General features: G+C 46.3%; 1 pseudogene; it reads left to right on the top strand.

Annotated features, from left to right (window-relative positions):
- The window catches only part of LOC138700450 (replication factor C subunit 2-like), a 229265-nt pseudogene that overhangs the window by 214407 nt on the left and 647 nt on the right, over positions 1–14211 (top strand).

Here is a 14211-nt window from a genome sequence, read left to right as displayed (position 1 = left end):
GGGTGGTCTAAACCCTTACCCTTTTTTTCTCGAAAATCAGAAAGTGTTCGCGATTGCCATTTTGATGCTATCGCGTAAGAAGTAAGTCAAGGGGGAATACAGGGCCGCATCCCGTTCCTCGGTATGGCCATTATTTCCGGAATTAGGGACTCAAATATTTCAGGTACCCAAAAATTAAGGCTAGAAAAAAGTGCGGCGGATTTGCCGGATATTAGCGCTGATTACTAGGAAGGATGCGGGGATGCTACAGTTAAAAGGGCGGGTCTCTGAGCCGCTTCGTTTTCCTTGTGTAGAAAAAAGTCTCTTTTGGAAGGTCAAAATGACCATTTTTTGAAACTTTGCCGGCCTCTCCCGTCCAAACGCAGGGGGATAGAGAGTTGTCCTTTATACTGGAGATAGAGTTCGACGAGCTGTATTCAACGCACTCCTCGGCTTTGTTGTGACTACACGTACTGCGTAGTTATGGCGGAAAGAATGCCGGCGGAAGGGTGGTCTAAACCCTTACCCTTTTTTTCTCGAAAATCAGAAAGTGTTCGCGATTGCCATTTTGATGCTATCGCGTAAGAAGTAAGTCAAGGGGGAATACAGGGCCGCATCCCGTTCCTCGGTATGGCCATTATTTCCGGAATTAGGGACTCAAATATTTCAGGTACCCAAAAATTAAGGCTAGAAAAAAGTGCGGCGGATTTGCCGGATATTAGCGCTGATTACTAGGAAGGATGCGGGGATGCTACAGTTAAAAGGGCGGGTCTCTGAGCCGCTTCGTTTTCCTTGTGTAGAAAAAAGTCTCTTTTGAAAAGTCAAAATGACCATATTTTGAAACTTTGCCGGCCTCTCCCGTCCAAACGCAGGTGGATAGAGAGTTGTCCTTTATACTGGAGATAGAGTTCGACGAGCTGTATTCAACGCACTCCTCGGCTTTGTTGTGACTACACGTACTGCGGAGTTATGGCGGAAAGAATGCCGGCGGAAGGGTGGTCTAAACCCTTACCCTTTTTTTCTCGAAAATCAGAAAGTGTTCGCGATTGCCATTTTGATGCTATCGCGTAAGAAGTAAGTCAAGGGGGAATACAGGGCCGCATCCCGTTCCTCGGTATGGCCATTATTTCCGGAATTAGGGACTCAAATATTTCAGGTACCCAAAAATTAAGGCTAGAAAAAAGTGCGGCGGATTTGCCGGATATTAGCGCTGATTACTAGGAAGGATGCGGGGATGCTACAGTTAAAAGGGCGGGTCTCTGAGCCGCTTCGTTTTCCTTGTGTAGAAAAAAGTCTCTTTTGGAAGGTCAAAATGACCATTTTTTGAAACTTTGCCGGCCTCTCCCGTCCAAACGCAGGGGGATAGAGAGTTGTCCTTTATACTGGAGATAGAGTTCGACGAGCTGTATTCAACGCACTCCTCGGCTTTGTTGTGACTACACGTACTGCGGAGTTATGGCGGAAAGAATGCCGGCGGAAGGGTGGTCTAAACCCTTACCCTTTTTTTCTCGAAAATCAGAAAGTGTTCGCGATTGCCATTTTGATGCTATCGCGTAAGAAGTAAGTCAAGGGGGAATACAGGGCCGCATCCCGTTCCTCGGTATGGCCATTATTTCCGGAATTAGGGACTCAAATATTTCAGGTACCCAAAAATTAAGGCTAGAAAAAAGTGCGGCGGATTTGCCGGATATTAGCGCTGATTACTAGGAAGGATGCGGGGATGCTACAGTTAAAAGGGCGGGTCTCTGAGCCGCTTCGTTTTCCTTGTGTAGAAAAAAGTCTCTTTTGGAAGGTCAAAATGACCATTTTTTGAAACTTTGCCGGCCTCTCCCGTCCAAACGCAGGGGGATAGAGAGTTGTCCTTTATACTGGAGATAGAGTTCGACGAGCTGTATTCAACGCACTCCTCGGCTTTGTTGTGACTACACGTACTGCGGAGTTATGGCGGAAAGAATGCCGGCGGAAGGGTGGTCTAAACCCTTACCCTTTTTTTCTCGAAAATCAGAAAGTGTTCGCGATTGCCATTTTGATGCTATCGCGTAAGAAGTAAGTCAAGGGGGAATACAGGGCCGCATCCCGTTCCTCGGTATGGCCATTATTTCCGGAATTAGGGACTCAAATATTTCAGGTACCCAAAAATTAAGGCTAGAAAAAAGTGCGGCGGATTTGCCGGATATTAGCGCTGATTACTAGGAAGGATGCGGGGATGCTACAGTTAAAAGGGCGGGTCTCTGAGCCGCTTCGTTTTCCTTGTGTAGAAAAAAGTCTCTTTTGGAAGGTCAAAATGACCATATTTTGAAACTTTGCCGGCCTCTCCCGTCCAAACGCAGGGGGATAGAGAGTTGTCCTTTATACTGGAGATAGAGTTCGACGAGCTGTATTCAACGCACTCCTCGGCTTTGTTGTGACTACACGTACTGCGGAGTTATGGCGGAAAGAATGCCGGCGGAAGGGTGGTCTAAACCCTTACCCTTTTTTTCTCGAAAATCAGAAAGTGTTCGCGATTGCCATTTTGATGCTATCGCGTAAGAAGTAAGTCAAGGGGGAATACAGGGCCGCATCCCGTTCCTCGGTATGGCCATTATTTCCGGAATTAGGGACTCAAATATTTCAGGTACCCAAAAATTAAGGCTAGAAAAAAGTGCGGCGGATTTGCCGGATATTAGCGCTGATTACTAGGAAGGATGCGGGGATGCTACAGTTAAAAGGGCGGGTCTCTGAGCCGCTTCGTTTTCCTTGTGTAGAAAAAAGTCTCTTTTGGAAGGTCAAAATGACCATTTTTTGAAACTTTGCCGGCCTCTCCCGTCCAAACGCAGGGGGATAGAGAGTTGTCCTTTATACTGGAGATAGAGTTCGACGAGCTGTATTCAACGCACTCCTCGGCTTTGTTGTGACTACACGTACTGCGGAGTTATGGCGGAAAGAATGCCGGCGGAAGGGTGGTCTAAACCCTTACCCTTTTTTTCTCGAAAATCAGAAAGTGTTCGCGATTGCCATTTTGATGCTATCGCGTAAGAAGTAAGTCAAGGGGGAATACAGGGCCGCATCCCGTTCCTCGGTATGGCCATTATTTCCGGAATTAGGGACTCAAATATTTCAGGTACCCAAAAATTAAGGCTAGAAAAAAGTGCGGCGGATTTGCCGGATATTAGCGCTGATTACTAGGAAGGATGCGGGGATGCTACAGTTAAAAGGGCGGGTCTCTGAGCCGCTTCGTTTTCCTTGTGTAGAAAAAAGTCTCTTTTGAAAGGTCAAAATGACCATTTTTTGAAACTTTGCCGGCCTCTCCCGTCCAAACGCAGGGGGATAGAGAGTTGTCCTTTATACTGGAGATAGAGTTCGACGAGCTGTATTCAACGCACTCCTCGGCTTTGTTGTGACTACACGTACTGCGGAGTTATGGCGGAAAGAATGCCGGCGGAAGGGTGGTCTAAACCCTTACCCTTTTTTTCTCGAAAATCAGAAAGTGTTCGCGATTGCCATTTTGATGCTATCGCGTAAGAAGTAAGTCAAGGGGGAATACAGGGCCGCATCCCGTTCCTCGGTATGGCCATTATTTCCGGAATTAGGGACTCAAATATTTCAGGTACCCAAAAATTAAGGCTAGAAAAAAGTGCGGCGGATTTGCCGGATATTAGCGCTGATTACTAGGAAGGATGCGGGGATGCTACAGTTAAAAGGGCGGGTCTCTGAGCCGCTTCGTTTTCCTTGTGTAGAAAAAAGTCTCTTTTGGAAGGTCAAAATGACCATTTTTTGAAACTTTGCCGGCCTCTCCCGTCCAAACGCAGGGGGATAGAGAGTTGTCCTTTATACTGGAGATAGAGTTCGACGAGCTGTATTCAACGCACTCCTCGGCTTTGTTGTGACTACACGTACTGCGGAGTTATGGCGGAAAGAATGCCGGCGGAAGGGTGGTCTAAACCCTTACCCTTTTTTTCTCGAAAATCAGAAAGTGTTCGCGATTGCCATTTTGATGCTATCGCGTAAGAAGTAAGTCAAGGGGGAATACAGGGCCGCATCCCGTTCCTCGGTATGGCCATTATTTCCGGAATTAGGGACTCAAATATTTCAGGTACCCAAAAATTAAGGCTAGAAAAAAGTGCGGCGGATTTGCCGGATATTAGCGCTGATTACTAGGAAGGATGCGGGGATGCTACAGTTAAAAGGGCGGGTCTCTGAGCCGCTTCGTTTTCCTTGTGTAGAAAAAAGTCTCTTTTGGAAGGTCAAAATGACCATATTTTGAAACTTTGCCGGCCTCTCCCGTTCAAACGCAGGGGGATAGAGAGTTGTCCTTTATACTGGAGATAGAGTTCGACGAGCTGTATTCAACGCACTCCTCGGCTTTGTTGTGACTACACGTACTGCGGAGTTATGGCGGAAAGAATGCCGGCGGAAGGGTGGTCTAAACCCTTACCCTTTTTTTCTCGAAAATCAGAAAGTGTTCGCGATTGCCATTTTGATGCTATCGCGTAAGAAGTAAGTCAAGGGGGAATACAGGGCCGCATCCCGTTCCTCGGTATGGCCATTATTTCCGGAATTAGGGACTCAAATATTTCAGGTACCCAAAAATTAAGGCTAGAAAAAAGTGCGGCGGATTTGCCGGATATTAGCGCTGATTACTAGGAAGGATGCGGGGATGCTACAGTTAAAAGGGCGGGTCTCTGAGCCGCTTCGTTTTCCTTGTGTAGAAAAAAGTCTCTTTTGGAAGGTCAAAATGACCATTTTTTGAAACTTTGCCGGCCTCTCCCGTCCAAACGCAGGGGGATAGAGAGTTGTCCTTTATACTGGAGATAGAGTTCGACGAGCTGTATTCAACGCACTCCTCGGCTTTGTTGTGACTACACGTACTGCGGAGTTATGGCGGAAAGAATGCCGGCGGAAGGGTGGTCTAAACCCTTACCCTTTTTTTCTCGAAAATCAGAAAGTGTTCGCGATTGCCATTTTGATGCTATCGCGTAAGAAGTAAGTCAAGGGGGAATACAGGGCCGCATCCCGTTCCTCGGTATGGCCATTATTTCCGGAATTAGGGACTCAAATATTTCAGGTACCCAAAAATTAAGGCTAGAAAAAAGTGCGGCGGATTTGCCGGATATTAGCGCTGATTACTAGGAAGGATGCGGGGATGCTACAGTTAAAAGGGCGGGTCTCTGAGCCGCTTCGTTTTCCTTGTGTAGAAAAAAGTCTCTTTTGGAAGGTCAAAATGACCATTTTTTGAAACTTTGCCGGCCTCTCCCGTCCAAACGCAGGGGGATAGAGAGTTGTCCTTTATACTGGAGATAGAGTTCGACGAGCTGTATTCAACGCACTCCTCGGCTTTGTTGTGACTACACGTACTGCGGAGTTATGGCGGAAAGAATGCCGGCGGAAGGGTGGTCTAAACCCTTACCCTTTTTTTCTCGAAAATCAGAAAGTGTTCGCGATTGCCATTTTGATGCTATCGCGTAAGAAGTAAGTCAAGGGGGAATACAGGGCCGCATCCCGTTCCTCGGTATGGCCATTATTTCCGGAATTAGGGACTCAAATATTTCAGGTACCCAAAAATTAAGGCTAGAAAAAAGTGCGGCGGATTTGCCGGATATTAGCGCTGATTACTAGGAAGGATGCGGGGATGCTACAGTTAAAAGGGCGGGTCTCTGAGCCGCTTCGTTTTCCTTGTGTAGAAAAAAGTCTCTTTTGGAAGGTCAAAATGACCATTTTTTGAAACTTTGCCGGCCTCTCCCGTCCAAACGCAGGGGGATAGAGAGTTGTCCTTTATACTGGAGATAGAGTTCGACGAGCTGTATTCAACGCACTCCTCGGCTTTGTTGTGACTACACGTACTGCGTAGTTATGGCGGAAAGAATGCCGGCGGAAGGGTGGTCTAAACCCTTACCCTTTTTTTCTCGAAAATCAGAAAGTGTTCGCGATTGCCATTTTGATGCTATCGCGTAAGAAGTAAGTCAAGGGGGAATACAGGGCCGCATCCCGTTCCTCGGTATGGCCATTATTTCCGGAATTAGGGACTCAAATATTTCAGGTACCCAAAAATTAAGGCTAGAAAAAAGTGCGGCGGATTTGCCGGATATTAGCGCTGATTACTAGGAAGGATGCGGGGATGCTACAGTTAAAAGGGCGGGTCTCTGAGCCGCTTCGTTTTCCTTGTGTAGAAAAAAGTCTCTTTTGAAAAGTCAAAATGACCATTTTTTGAAACTTTGCCGGCCTCTCCCGTCCAAACGCAGGGGGATAGAGAGTTGTCCTTTATACTGGAGATAGAGTTCGACGAGCTGTATTCAACGCACTCCTCGGCTTTGTTGTGACTACACGTACTGCGGAGTTATGGCGGAAAGAATGCCGGCGGAAGGGTGGTCTAAACCCTTACCCTTTTTTTCTCGAAAATCAGAAAGTGTTCGCGATTGCCATTTTGATGCTATCGCGTAAGAAGTAAGTCAAGGGGGAATACAGGGCCGCATCCCGTTCCTCGGTATGGCCATTATTTCCGGAATTAGGGACTCAAATATTTCAGGTACCCAAAAATTAAGGCTAGAAAAAAGTGCGGCGGATTTGCCGGATATTAGCGCTGATTACTAGGAAGGATGCGGGGATGCTACAGTTAAAAGGGCGGGTCTCTGAGCCGCTTCGTTTTCCTTGTGTAGAAAAAAGTCTCTTTTGGAAGGTCAAAATGACCATTTTTTGAAACTTTGCCGGCCTCTCCCGTCCAAACGCAGGGGGATAGAGAGTTGTCCTTTATACTGGAGATAGAGTTCGACGAGCTGTATTCAACGCACTCCTCGGCTTTGTTGTGACTACACGTACTGCGGAGTTATGGCGGAAAGAATGCCGGCGGAAGGGTGGTCTAAACCCTTACCCTTTTTTTCTCGAAAATCAGAAAGTGTTCGCGATTGCCATTTTGATGCTATCGCGTAAGAAGTAAGTCAAGGGGGAATACAGGGCCGCATCCCGTTCCTCGGTATGGCCATTATTTCCGGAATTAGGGACTCAAATATTTCAGGTACCCAAAAATTAAGGCTAGAAAAAAGTGCGGCGGATTTGCCGGATATTAGCGCTGATTACTAGGAAGGATGCGGGGATGCTACAGTTAAAAGGGCGGGTCTCTGAGCCGCTTCGTTTTCCTTGTGTAGAAAAAAGTCTCTTTTGGAAGGTCAAAATGACCATATTTTGAAACTTTGCCGGCCTCTCCCGTCCAAACGCAGGGGGATAGAGAGTTGTCCTTTATACTGGAGATAGAGTTCGACGAGCTGTATTCAACGCACTCCTCGGCTTTGTTGTGACTACACGTACTGCGGAGTTATGGCGGAAAGAATGCCGGCGGAAGGGTGGTCTAAACCCTTACCCTTTTTTTCTCGAAAATCAGAAAGTGTTCGCGATTGCCATTTTGATGCTATCGCGTAAGAAGTAAGTCAAGGGGGAATACAGGGCCGCATCCCGTTCCTCGGTATGGCCATTATTTCCGGAATTAGGGACTCAAATATTTCAGGTACCCAAAAATTAAGGCTAGAAAAAAGTGCGGCGGATTTGCCGGATATTAGCGCTGATTACTAGGAAGGATGCGGGGATGCTACAGTTAAAAGGGCGGGTCTCTGAGCCGCTTCGTTTTCCTTGTGTAGAAAAAAGTCTCTTTTGGAAGGTCAAAATGACCATTTTTTGAAACTTTGCCGGCCTCTCCCGTCCAAACGCAGGGGGATAGAGAGTTGTCCTTTATACTGGAGATAGAGTTCGACGAGCTGTATTCAACGCACTCCTCGGCTTTGTTGTGACTACACGTACTGCGGAGTTATGGCGGAAAGAATGCCGGCGGAAGGGTGGTCTAAACCCTTACCCTTTTTTTCTCGAAAATCAGAAAGTGTTCGCGATTGCCATTTTGATGCTATCGCGTAAGAAGTAAGTCAAGGGGGAATACAGGGCCGCATCCCGTTCCTCGGTATGGCCATTATTTCCGGAATTAGGGACTCAAATATTTCAGGTACCCAAAAATTAAGGCTAGAAAAAAGTGCGGCGGATTTGCCGGATATTAGCGCTGATTACTAGGAAGGATGCGGGGATGCTACAGTTAAAAGGGCGGGTCTCTGAGCCGCTTCGTTTTCCTTGTGTAGAAAAAAGTCTCTTTTGGAAGGTCAAAATGACCATTTTTTGAAACTTTGCCGGCCTCTCCCGTCCAAACGCAGGGGGATAGAGAGTTGTCCTTTATACTGGAGATAGAGTTCGACGAGCTGTATTCAACGCACTCCTCGGCTTTGTTGTGACTACACGTACTGCGGAGTTATGGCGGAAAGAATGCCGGCGGAAGGGATTTTCTCGAAAATCAGAAAGTGTTCGCGATTGCCATTTTGATGCTATCGCGTAAGAAGTAAGTCAAGGGGGAATACAGGGCCGCATCCCGTTCCTCGGTATGGCCATTATTTCCGGAATTAGGGACTCAAATATTTCAGGTACCCAAAAATTAAGGCTAGAAAAAAGTGCGGCGGATTTGCCGGATATTAGCGCTGATTACTAGGAAGGATGCGGGGATGCTACAGTTAAAAGGGCGGGTCTCTGAGCCGCTTCGTTTTCCTTGTGTAGAAAAAAGTCTCTTTTGGAAGGTCAAAATGACCATTTTTTGAAACTTTGCCGGCCTCTCCCGTCCAAACGCAGGGGGATAGAGAGTTGTCCTTTATACTGGAGATAGAGTTCGACGAGCTGTATTCAACGCACTCCTCGGCTTTGTTGTGACTACACGTACTGCGGAGTTATGGCGGAAAGAATGCCGGCGGAAGGGTGGTCTAAACCCTTACCCTTTTTTTCTCGAAAATCAGAAAGTGTTCGCGATTGCCATTTTGATGCTATCGCGTAAGAAGTAAGTCAAGGGGGAATACAGGGCCGCATCCCGTTCCTCGGTATGGCCATTATTTCCGGAATTAGGGACTCAAATATTTCAGGTACCCAAAAATTAAGGCTAGAAAAAAGTGCGGCGGATTTGCCGGATATTAGCGCTGATTACTAGGAAGGATGCGGGGATGCTACAGTTAAAAGGGCGGGTCTCTGAGCCGCTTCGTTTTCCTTGTGTAGAAAAAAGTCTCTTTTGGAAGGTCAAAATGACCATATTTTGAAACTTTGCCGGCCTCTCCCGTCCAAACGCAGGGGGATAGAGAGTTGTCCTTTATACTGGAGATAGAGTTCGACGAGCTGTATTCAACGCACTCCTCGGCTTTGTTGTGACTACACGTACTGCGGAGTTATGGCGGAAAGAATGCCTTTTTTTCTCGAAAATCAGAAAGTGTTCGCGATTGCCATTTTGATGCTATCGCGTAAGAAGTAAGTCAAGGGGGAATACAGGGCCGCATCCCGTTCCTCGGTATGGCCATTATTTCCGGAATTAGGGACTCAAATATTTCAGGTACCCAAAAATTAAGGCTAGAAAAAAGTGCGGCGGATTTGCCGGATATTAGCGCTGATTACTAGGAAGGATGCGGGGATGCTACAGTTAAAAGGGCGGGTCTCTGAGCCGCTTCGTTTTCCTTGTGTAGAAAAAAGTCTCTTTTGGAAGGTCAAAATGACCATATTTTGAAACTTTGCCGGCCTCTCCCGTCCAAACGCAGGGGGATAGAGAGTTGTCCTTTATACTGGAGATAGAGTTCGACGAGCTGTATTCAACGCACTCCTCGGCTTTGTTGTGACTACACGTACTGCGGAGTTATGGCGGAAAGAATGCCGGCGGAAGGGTGGTCTAAACCCTTACCCTTTTTTTCTCGAAAATCAGAAAGTGTTCGCGATTGCCATTTTGATGCTATCGCGTAAGAAGTAAGTCAAGGGGGAATACAGGGCCGCATCCCGTTCCTCGGTATGGCCATTATTTCCGGAATTAGGGACTCAAATATTTCAGGTACCCAAAAATTAAGGCTAGAAAAAAGTGCGGCGGATTTGCCGGATATTAGCGCTGATTACTAGGAAGGATGCGGGGATGCTACAGTTAAAAGGGCGGGTCTCTGAGCCGCTTCGTTTTCCTTGTGTAGAAAAAAGTCTCTTTTGGAAGGTCAAAATGACCATATTTTGAAACTTTGCCGGCCTCTCCCGTCCAAACGCAGGGGGATAGAGAGTTGTCCTTTATACTGGAGATAGAGTTCGACGAGCTGTATTCAACGCACTCCTCGGCTTTGTTGTGACTACACGTACTGCGGAGTTATGGCGGAAAGAATGCCGGCGGAAGGGTGGTCTAAACCCTTACCCTTTTTTTCTCGAAAATCAGAAAGTGTTCGCGATTGCCATTTTGATGCTATCGCGTAAGAAGTAAGTCAAGGGGGAATACAGGGCCGCATCCCGTTCCTCGGTATGGCCATTATTTCCGGAATTAGGGACTCAAATATCTCAGGTACCCAAAAATTAAGGCTAGAAAAAAGTGCGGCGGATTTGCCGGATATTAGCGCTGATTACTAGGAAGGATGCGGGGATGCTACAGTTAAAAGGGCGGGTCTCTGAGCCGCTTCGTTTTCCTTGTGTAGAAAAAAGTCTCTTTTGGAAGGTCAAAATGACCATTTTTTGAAACTTTGCCGGCCTCTCCCGTCCAAACGCAGGGGGATAGAGAGTTGTCCTTTATACTGGAGATAGAGTTCGACGAGCTGTATTCAACGCACTCCTCGGCTTTGTTGTGACTACACGTACTGCGGAGTTATGGCGGAAAGAATGCCGGCGGAAGGGTGGTCTAAACCCTTACCCTTTTTTTCTCGAAAATCAGAAAGTGTTCGCGATTGCCATTTTGATGCTATCGCGTAAGAAGTAAGTCAAGGGGGAATACAGGGCCGCATCCCGTTCCTCGGTATGGCCATTATTTCCGGAATTAGGGACTCAAATATTTCAGGTACCCAAAAATTAAGGCTAGAAAAAAGTGCGGCGGATTTGCCGGATATTAGCGCTGATTACTAGGAAGGATGCGGGGATGCTACAGTTAAAAGGGCGGGTCTCTGAGCCGCTTCGTTTTCCTTGTGTAGAAAAAAGTCTCTTTTGGAAGGTCAAAATGACCATATTTTGAAACTTTGCCGGCCTCTCCCGTCCAAACGCAGGGGGATAGAGAGTTGTCCTTTATACTGGAGATAGAGTTCGACGAGCTGTATTCAACGCACTCCTCGGCTTTGATGTGACTACACGTACTGCGGAGTTATGGCGGAAAGAATGCCGGCGGAAGGGTGGTCTAAACCCTTACCCTTTTTTTCTCGAAAATCAGAAAGTGTTCGCGATTGCCATTTTGATGCTATCGCGTAAGAAGTAAGTCAAGGGGGAATACAGGGCCGCATCCCGTTCCTCGGTATGGCCATTATTTCCGGAATTAGGGACTCAAATATTTCAGGTACCCAAAAATTAAGGCTAGAAAAAAGTGCGGCGGATTTGCCGGATATTAGCGCTGATTACTAGGAAGGATGCGGGGATGCTACAGTTAAAAGGGCGGGTCTCTGAGCCGCTTCGTTTTCCTTGTGTAGAAAAAAGTCTCTTTTGGAAGGTCAAAATGACCATATTTTGAAACTTTGCCGGCCTCTCCCGTCCAAACGCAGGGGGATAGAGAGTTGTCCTTTATACTGGAGATAGAGTTCGACGAGCTGTATTCAACGCACTCCTCGGCTTTGTTGTGACTACACGTACTGCGGAGTTATGGCGGAAAGAATGCCGGCGGAAGGGTGGTCTAAACCCTTACCCTTTTTTTCTCGAAAATCAGAAAGTGTTCGCGATTGCCATTTTGATGCTATCGCGTAAGAAGTAAGTCAAGGGGGAATACAGGGCCGCATCCCGTTCCTCGGTATGGCCATTATTTCCGGAATTAGGGACTCAAATATTTCAGGTACCCAAAAATTAAGGCTAGAAAAAAGTGCGGCGGATTTGCCGGATATTAGCGCTGATTACTAGGAAGGATGCGGGGATGCTACAGTTAAAAGGGCGGGTCTCTGAGCCGCTTCGTTTTCCTTGTGTAGAAAAAAGTCTCTTTTGGAAGGTCAAAATGACCATATTTTGAAACTTTGCCGGCCTCTCCCGTCCAAACGCAGGGGGATAGAGAGTTGTCCTTTATACTGGAGATAGAGTTCGACGAGCTGTATTCAACGCACTCCTCGGCATTGTTGTGACTACACGTACTGCGGAGTTATGGCGGAAAGAATGCCGGCGGAAGGGTGGTCTAAACCCTTACCCTTTTTTTCTCGAAAATCAGAAAGTGTTCGCGATTGCCATTTTGATGCTATCGCGTAAGAAGTAAGTCAAGGGGGAATACAGGGCCGCATCCCGTTCCTCGGTATGGCCATTATTTCCGGAATTAGGGACTCAAATATTTCAGGTACCCAAAAATTAAGGCTAGAAAAAAGTGCGGCGGATTTGCCGGATATTAGCGCTGATTACTAGGAAGGATGCGGGGATGCTACAGTTAAAAGGGCGGGTCTCTGAGCCGCTTCGTTTTCCTTGTGTAGAAAAAAGTCTCTTTTGGAAGGTCAAAATGACCATATTTTGAAACTTTGCCGGCCTCTCCCGTCCAAACGCAGGGGGATAGAGAGTTGTCCTTTATACTGGAGATAGAGTTCGACGAGCTGTATTCAACGCACTCCTCGGCTTTGTTGTGACTACACGTACTGCGGAGTTATGGCGGAAAGAATGCCGGCGGAAGGGTGGTCTAAACCCTTACCCTTTTTTTCTCGAAAATCAGAAAGTGTTCGCGATTGCCATTTTGATGCTATCGCGTAAGAAGTAAGTCAAGGGGGAATACAGGGCCGCATCCCGTTCCTCGGTATGGCCATTATTTCCGGAATTAGGGACTCAAATATTTCAGGTACCCAAAAATTAAGGCTAGAAAAAAGTGCGGCGGATTTGCCGGATATTAGCGCTGATTACTAGGAAGGATGCGGGGATGCTACAGTTAAAAGGGCGGGTCTCTGAGCCGCTTCGTTTTCCTTGTGTAGAAAAAAGTCTCTTTTGGAAGGTCAAAATGACCATATTTTGAAACTTTGCCGGCCTCTCCCGTCCAAACGCAGGGGGATAGAGAGTTGTCCTTTATACTGGAGATAGAGTTCGACGAGCTGTATTCAACGCACTCCTCGGCTTTGTTGTGACTACACGTACTGCGGAGTTATGGCGGAAAGAATGCCGGCGGAAGGGTGGTCTAAACCCTTACCCTTTTTTTCTCGAAAATCAGAAAGTGTTCGCGATTGCCATTTTGATGCTATCGCGTAAGAAGTAAGTCAAGGGGGAATACAGGGCCGCATCCCGTTCCTCGGTATGGCCATTATTTCCGGAAATAATGGTCATATCGAAGAACGGGATGTATTCTTTTATTCCCCCTTGACCTACTTCGGACCCGACATCATGAAAATGCGAATCTCGAACACAAACTGATGATCGAGAAAAAACACGAAGGCTTTTAAACTTCTATTTCGCATACATTCTTGCCGCCATATCTCCGCCGTATATGTAATGAGAACAAAGCTGTTAAATGTCTCGAATAGACGTCCACGCACTATATCTGTAGTGTAAAAGACAACTCTCTATCCCCAGGCATATGGACTGTGGGGGCTGTTATATTTAAAAAAAATGGTCATTTTGGCCTTCTAAAAGAGAATTTTCTCTACACAAGTAGAACGAAGCGGCTCAGAGACCCGCCCTTTTCACTGTAGCATCCCCACATGTTTACTAATATTCACGAATAAAATCGAGCAAATCCGTTGCACTTTTTTGTAGTCTTGTGCTCAAGCTGTGGATTTTTTATCCCTAGCAGGCAGTGCATTGCTGTTGAGACATTGTTGTTTGGCAATTGGTGTTGTTTTTGTCTCATCTGGAAGCTCCTTTGTTGTAGTCTTTAAAAGCTATATAATCTTTACTCGTTATCTAAGTAGTGTCATAATTATTTGTACCATTATTGTAGTAGTAAGTGCGTAGTAGTTTGAATATTTCACACCATCTGCAGTGTCTGTTTCTCCTATTTCACATTTTCTGACATTTATTATTCTTGCAACTTACAATATGTAGATTTCAAATTGGGCAAAAGACTTCATTGAGGTAGGAAGACCAAGTTCAAAATTGTGGCTATGTTGCAAAGTGAAATTATTATTTTGATTTGAATGTAACTGTTATTTCATTCCATGATTATAGTGATATATTGTGATGTGGGGTATGTTTTGAGTGTTTGATTTTGCAGTTATGTATATTTTTCCTTTGGCATTCTTCATCCCCTTTATCTTGTTTATGTATTTCATGTCTTTGTTGCATTGTTGATTTGAAACAGAGATATTGCCG

The sequence above is a fragment of the Periplaneta americana genome, chromosome 5, assembly GCF_040183065.1.
Source record: "Periplaneta americana isolate PAMFEO1 chromosome 5, P.americana_PAMFEO1_priV1, whole genome shotgun sequence".
Classification (NCBI taxonomy): Eukaryota; Metazoa; Arthropoda; class Insecta; order Blattodea; family Blattidae; genus Periplaneta; species Periplaneta americana.
This window is presented reverse-complemented; position numbering and strand designations above follow the sequence as displayed.